Genomic DNA, 7,741 nt, shown 5'->3' with positions numbered 1-7,741 from the left:
TGAGGGATGGACCTTGGGGAAAAGAGAAATCCTCACGTGGAAAGGGAGAGGTAGATCTCTGAAGACCAGAAGAATAACTTATCACGGGGTAAAAAGGCAACCTTTTGAAGGGGAAAGAAGTTATAAAGCTCTGGTGTTTTCACTGCAAAAAAGCAAGCCACGTGAATCACAGTGGTGGGTTATAAAATGCACTGGGAAGCCAGTGAATTTTGTTGGAGTAGTAATGCAAAGCACAGTGGAGGCTAGAAAGCTCCATCAGAATATAAACCTGGTCGGAGGTTGCTTAAGGAGGAAGTGCCACACCTTAAACTTTACCTTCGCCCGCATATGTTTTATGTGCATAGGCCAGGAGCAGCAGGTAAAGAGGTTACAATATTGAGAGATACAGGATCCCCTCAATCTGTGATGTTGAAAGATGAGATATGTACCTCTGAAGGACTATTGCCAAAAAAGGTGCTAGTATTGGGAATTCATGGTGAAACAAGTGCTCAATTATGTAGTGTCCGTTGAAGAGTGAAGAAGTTGTGGTAGGAGTACTGGATAAACTCTCAGCTCCAGGAATCCAATTTGATCTTGCTTATGATATAACTGGTTCACAGGTAGGTGTGCTGCCTACTGTGGTTGAAAAGCCAGTGGAGACTCAGGCAGCTGAATTATTGTAGGACACAAACCCTGGGATTTTTCCCAACTGTGTGGACATGAGGTCACAAAGTCACCAGAGTACAGTTAAGGAAGTGGAAGTGGCAGAGACCCTGTTTGATGAAATGTTTGACACAAAATGGGAGCAGATAGGTGACAAAGCAGATATCTTTAGTTCAGAGAAATTAACTGAATTACAATGGCTTTAAATTTTCATCTTTCTGCTGTATCAAAAGGCATACTTGGAAAAAGAATCTGAATGTATCCCTGAATGCTATTATCTTAGAAATGATATCTTAATGAGGAAATTGAGACTATCACATGTTCAGGTAGATGAGAAATGGGCAGAGGTTCATTTAAGTCACATCACCAGTGGGTTATAGAATGGAGGTGTTGCAAGTGGCACATGAACTACCAGTAGGGGGTCACTTAGGGGTGAGGAAAAACTCGTTAAAATATAGAAACATTTTTACTGACCTGGACTGCAAAAAGATGGAATTGAATTTTGCCATATATGTTAGATATTTGGAAAATCACAGGCAGTAATAAAACCTGCACCTTTAATACCTAAACCTGCAATTATAGAGGCAGAGATGTACAGCATAGAAACAGATCCTTTGGTCCACCCGATATCCCAACCCAATCTAGTCCCACTTGCCAGCACCCGGCCCATATCCCTCCAAACCCTTCCTATTCATATACCCATCCAAATGCCTCTTAAATGTTGCAATTGTATCAACCTCCACCACTTCCTCTGGCAGCTCATTCCATACACGTACCATCCTCTGTGTGAAAAAGTTGCCCTGTAGGTCTGTTTTATATCCTTCCCCTCTCACCCTAAACCTATGCCCTTTACTTCTGGACTCCCCGACCCCAGGGAAAAGACTTTGCCTATTTACCCTATCCATGCCCCTCAATTTTGTAAACCTCTAAGGTCGCCGCTTAGCCTCCGTTGCTCCAGGGAAAACCGTCCTAACCCGCTCAGTCTCTCCCTGTAGCTCAGATCCTCCAACCCTGGCTACATCCTTGTAAATCTTTTCTGAACCCTTTCAAGTTTCGCAACATCTTTCCAATAGGACGGAGACCAGAATTGCACGCAATATTCCAACAGTGGCCTAACCAATGTCCTGTACAGCTGCAACATGACATCCCAACTCCTGTATTCAATACTCTGACTAATAAAGGAAAGCATACCAAACACAGTTGAGGAATCTTTTACAAGAGTCTTAATTGATTGTGTAGGATTCCCGAGGAAAAGTGGGAATCAGTATTTATTAATAATAATGGATGAGTCCACTAGATTTCCAGAGACCATTCCATTATGCAATATCACTGCTAAGAGGATTATAGAGGAATTGCTCAAATTTTTCATGAGATACAGACTACCAACAGAGGTACAAACAAATCAAGGGTCAAACTTTACGTCAAAATAATTCAAGAAAGTTATGGACAGTTTTGGAATAAAATAATTCTAATCTACTGCATACTATCCAGAGTCGCAGGGAGCCCTAGAAATGTGGCAGCAGACATTAAAGACCATGTTGAGGGCTTATAGTCAAGACTATCCAAATGATTGGGATAAGGGAATTCTATTTGTACTTTTTTGTGATCAGAGATGCTCCAAATGAATTGACCAAATTCAGTCCATTTGACTTAGTTTATTAGCATGAAGTGAGAGGACCACTAAAATTGATTAAGGAGAAATTGGTAAGTCAGAACTCAGAGACCACCTATTTGGACTGTCAAATTTTAGGGAATGATTAAATTGGGCATACAATGAAACTGAAAGCAGACCAAGAAATCAAAACCTTGCAATTTTGTTATCAGCGATAAGGTGTTAGTGTTACTTCCAATGCTAGGTGAACTTTTAAAAGCAAGGTTTAGTGGACCTTATCAAGTCGAATGGCGTTTGAGTAAGGTGAACTATTTGATAAGGACTCTAGACAGCAAGAAATCTCAGTTTGTCATTTAAATATGCTCAAAAGGTATTTTGATAGGGAAGGAAAGCAAAAGGAGACACAGGGGGAAGAACTAAGTTCAGAGGATTCTGAAACCAAAAGAGAAAATGCTGGAATATCTCAGCAGGTCTGGCAGCATCTGTAAGGAGAGAAAAGAGCTGATGTTCCGAGTCTAACTGACCCTGGTTGGGCCAGCTGCATCACTCCTGAACTATAAGATCCGGGCTACTTTCTTGAAATATTTTGTGGGGGTCTGGTTTGGTCCATAAAAATGTGCCTTGGAAGAATAATGTCAGCATTTGTTATAAAACCTGAGCATTAAGAAAAACGTCAGAAAGCAAATGGGACTTTTTAAAGTTCTTGGGAGCTCACTTGTGGCATTCTTTATGCAGATTGTAGGAATTCTCTGGTAATGTATTGGTTTTATTCTTCCCCAGAGCTGGAAACACAATGTCCACTCTTAAAACCTGTCATAATTTGAAACAGCACTATTAAATCAAGTATTTTTTTTTTGTCTCTCCCAGTTTTTGTTTTTTAATTTTTAAAAATCTTTGCTTCTCCATTTGCTATTTCTATTTTTCAGCATCATTTTGCTAATTTGTTTCCTCTATCTTCTCTTTATTCCACTTGTTACTATGCCCCTTTCCTTCATCATTTTGTTATTCCCTTTCTTTTGTTCCGTGCTCCCTTTTTGCTGTTCCTCAAAACAGCCTCTGTTATCAGTTTTTTTTCCCTGTGACACTCCATCTTCCTCCCTAGATCTGATAACTGCTTGCTCATTTGGCAGCCAATAAGCTTTACTGCGTAAACATTTTATGTAAGTTCAAATGATTTTCTATTCCCCAGCTGCTTCATTCTGGCAGTATTCTTTGTGCATGATTGTATTTGTGTTTGTTTAATTCAATCAGCAATGAGGACTTTGTAAGCTTAATGCCAAGAATTATGAAAAGCAGTGACAGGCTTGTGGAGTAGATCAGTGAAGGGCAAGGCTCAGCTGGAAAATAAGGCAGATTTAAAAACGTCACAGCCTACCTTAAGCAGGCATCAGCTGAAGATTAAAAGGTGCTCAGTAATAAAACCTGCCTGCATGTAATATGGCTCAAACTTTAGTAAAGCCTTAACTGTCTGGTGATCAGAAAGATAATGATTTTCCCTCTGTGGTAAAACATGAACTGTCAATATAATGTGGGTGTCCATAGCTTGCAGTTTAAGACACAGTCTGGGCATGGAAAAAGCATAAATATATGATTGTTACTGAAGGAGTTACAGTGCCAAATATTAAAGATTTATAATACTGCGGTTGGGGAGGTTTTAAACTAATGTGGCAGGGGCCTGGGAGCCAGAAGAGAAAACAAGTGGGCAGCGAGGTGGAGACTGGAGACTAAGAATTATGAAGATAGCATTAATAAAGGGGTGAGTAGGCAGAGAGCAGATGAGTGCAAAAAGACTGGTGGCCTGAAATGCATCTACTTTAATGCACGGAGTATAGTGTGTAAGGCAGATGAACTTAGGGCTTGGATTGGTGCCTGGGAGTACGACGTTATTGCAATCACAGAGACTTGGTTGAACGAAGGGCATGATGATTGGCAATTAAATGTTCCAGGATATAGACGCTTCAGACAGGACAGGAAGGGAAGTAAAAGGGGGGGTGGAGTTGCATTGCTGGTCAAGGACGATATCACGGCTGTGCGAAAGGAGCACACTATGGAGGGCTTGGGTAGTGAGGCATTATGGGTGGAGCTGAGAAATAAGAAGGGTGTAGTTACACTGTTGGGGCTCTATTACAGGCCTCCCAACTGTGAGTGTGAGGTAGAAGAACAAATAGGTAAACAGATTATGGAAAGATGTAGAGGCATTAGGGTAGTGGTGATGGGAGATTTTAATTTTCCCAACATTGACTGGGATACACTTAATGTCAGAGTCTGGATGGAGTTGAATTTGTAAGAAGCGTCCAGGAGATTTTTCTAGAGCAGTATGTCAATAGTCCGATGAGGGAAGGGGACATATTGGACCTGGTACTGGGGAACGAGCCAGGCCAGGTAGTAGAAGTTGCGGTGGGGGATTTCTTTGGGAACAGTGACCACAATTCTGTAAGTTTTAGAAAACTCGTTGATAAAGAAGAGAGTGGTCCCAAGGGAAGAATACTTAACTGGGCCAAGGCCAATTATATCAAAATTGGGCAGGAGCTTGGAATTGTGGATTGGACACAGCTATTTGAAGGGAAGTCCACATTTGAGATGTGGGAGGCTTTCAAAGATAGTGCAGGATAGGCATGCCCCATTGAAGGCAAAGAATAGGAAGGGCAAGATTCATGAACAATGGATGACAGGAGAAATTGTATGACTAGCCAAGAGGAAAAGGGAAGCAAAAATAAGGTCTAGGCAGCTAAGAACAGAACGGGCCCTGGAAGAATATTTGAAGAGTAGGACAAGTCTTAAATGAGGAATCAAGCGGGCTAAAAGGGGTCATGAAATAGCTTTAGTGAACAGAATTAAAGAGAATCCCAAAGCATTTTATTCTTATATAAGAAGCAAGTGGGTAACTAGAGAAAGGATTGTTCCTCTAAAGGATAACGAAGGAAGGCTGTGTGTCGAACCTGAGCGAATGGGTGAGATTCTGAATTACTTTGCATCAGTGTTCACTACGGAGAGGAACATGATGATGAATGTTGAGATTAGAGATAGAAGTTTGATTATTCTGGATCACGCTGACATAAGTAGGGAAGATGTGTTGGGCAAGCTAGAGATTATTAAGGTGGACAAATCCCCAGGACCGGATGGGATCTATCCCAGGTTGCTGAGGGAGGCGAGAGAGGAAATAGCTGGGGCCCTGACAGATATCTTTGTAGCATCCTTAAATACAGGTGAGGTGCCGGAGGACTGGAGAGTTGCTCATTGTCCCCCTGTACAAGAAGGGTAGTAAGGATATTCTGGGTAACTACAGACCAGTAAGCCTGACGTCAGTAATGGGAAAGTTGGAGAAGGTACTGAGGGATAGGATCTATATATATTTAGAAAAGAATGGGTTTATCAGTGATAGGCAACATGGTTTTGTGCGGGGGAGATTGTGCCTTACCAAATTAATAGAGTTCTTCGAGGAAGTGACCAAGTTGGTAGATTAAGGAAGGGCTGATGATGTCATATATATGGACTTTAGTATTGGAGAAGGTACTGAGGGATAGGATCTATATATATTTAGAAAAGAATGGGTTTATCAGTGATAGGCAACATGGTTTTGTGCGGGGGAGATCGTGCCTTACCAAATTAATAGAGTTCTTCGAGGAAGTGACCAAGTTGGTAGATTAAGGAAGGGTTGTTGATGTCATATATATGGACTTTAGTAAGGCATTTGATAAGGATCCCCATGGTAGACTAATGGAGAAAGTGAAGTCATATGGTATGCAGGTTGTTCTAGCTAGGTGGATAAAGAACTGGTTGAGCAACAGGAGACAGTAGTAGTTGAAGGGAGTTTCTCAAAATGGAGGAAGGTGACCAATGGTGTTCCACAGGGGTCAATGTTGGGGCCACTATTGTTTGTAATATGCATTATATGATCTGGAAGAGGGCACGGTTGGTATGATCAGCAAGTTTGCAGATGACACAAAGACTGGTGGAGTAGCAGAAAGGACTGTCAGAGAATACAGGAGGATATAGATAGACTGGAGAGTCGGGCGGAAAAGTGGCAGATGTTTTTCAATCCAGAAAAATGTGATCTGATGCATTTAGGTAAGACTAATTCTAGAGCGATTTATACAATGAACGGAAGAGCCTTGGGAAAAGTTGATGGGCAGAGAGATCAGGGAGTGCAGGTCCATTGTAGCCTGAAGGTTGCTGCACAGGTGGATTGAATGGTCAAGAAGGCATATAATATGCTTGCCTTCATTGGACGGGGTATTGAGTATAAGAGCTGGCAAGTCATATTAACATTGTACAAGACATTGGTTCGGCCGCATGTAGAATACTGTGTACGGTTCTGGTCGCCACATTACCTAAATGATGTGAACACTTTGGAAAGGGTGCAGAGAAGGTTTACGAGGAAGTTGCCTGATATGGAAGGTGCTAGCTATGAAGAGAGGTTGAGTAGATTAGGTTTATTTTTTTTTATAAAAAAGGAGATTGAGAGGGGACCTGATTGAGGTTTACAAAATCATGAAGGATATAGACAGGGTGGATAGAGTCAAGCTTTTTCCCAGGGTGAAGGATTCAATAACGAAAGGCCACACTTTCAAGGTGAGAGGTGGAAAGTTTAAGGGAGATACACGCGGTAAGTACTTCACACAGAGGGTGGTGGGCATTTGGAGTGGATAGAGTCAAGCTTTTTCCCAGGGTGAAGGATTCAATAACGAGAGGCCACACTTTCAAGGTGAGAGGTGGAAAGTTTAAAAGAGATACACGCGGTAAGTACTTCACACAGAGGGTGGTGGGCATTTGGAACGGTTGCCAGCAGAGGTGGTAGAGATAGGCATGGTAGATTAATTTAAGATGTGTCTGGACAAATGCATGAGTAGGTGGGGAGCAGAGGGATACAGATGCTTAGAAAGGGCCTGTTCCTGGGCTGTAAATTTTCTTTATTCTTTGTTTTGTATGAAATGGCAGATTCTTCCAACAATGTAGGTTACTTTGAAGAAAATATTAGGGCCTCATCAATTGGAGCAACAACATTATTTACTGTGGCAAAATTACTGTAATCCTAGAAAGAGAACTCAGGTTGAGTCAATATCTCAAAGGGCTTTACAAGTAACAGTATTTTTAAGGATAGTTATTGCTGTAGTAAGGAAAGTTACAATTTAGCAACTGTAAAGTGCTAGAAAAATCCTTGGCTCCTTTAATTTAAGGAACTATCTGAGTTTAACTGTCCAGCCTTAGGAGTGAATGATTATACATTACAGGATCCAACTAAAGGACCACTGGTGGCATGAGGAAAAAAATCTGTTATGTTCAGATAAGCACGTGGAGGAAGAGAAGTTTTGAGGTTTTGTAGAAAATCAAGGGCATTGAACTAGCTGAGTCATTGTGTAGCATTGACACACAAAAAATAGGCCAAATGACCTTCTGTGCTGTAACCATTCTATAATTCTATATATTTCTATTCTGTGCTTTCATTGAGAACGTAAGGCATTAGCAGATATAAATAGATGTTGTTCG

This window comes from Chiloscyllium plagiosum, chromosome 32, assembly GCF_004010195.1.
Source record: "Chiloscyllium plagiosum isolate BGI_BamShark_2017 chromosome 32, ASM401019v2, whole genome shotgun sequence".
In the NCBI taxonomy this organism is placed as follows: domain Eukaryota; kingdom Metazoa; phylum Chordata; class Chondrichthyes; order Orectolobiformes; family Hemiscylliidae; genus Chiloscyllium; species Chiloscyllium plagiosum.
Note: the sequence above shows the minus strand (reverse complement) of the source record.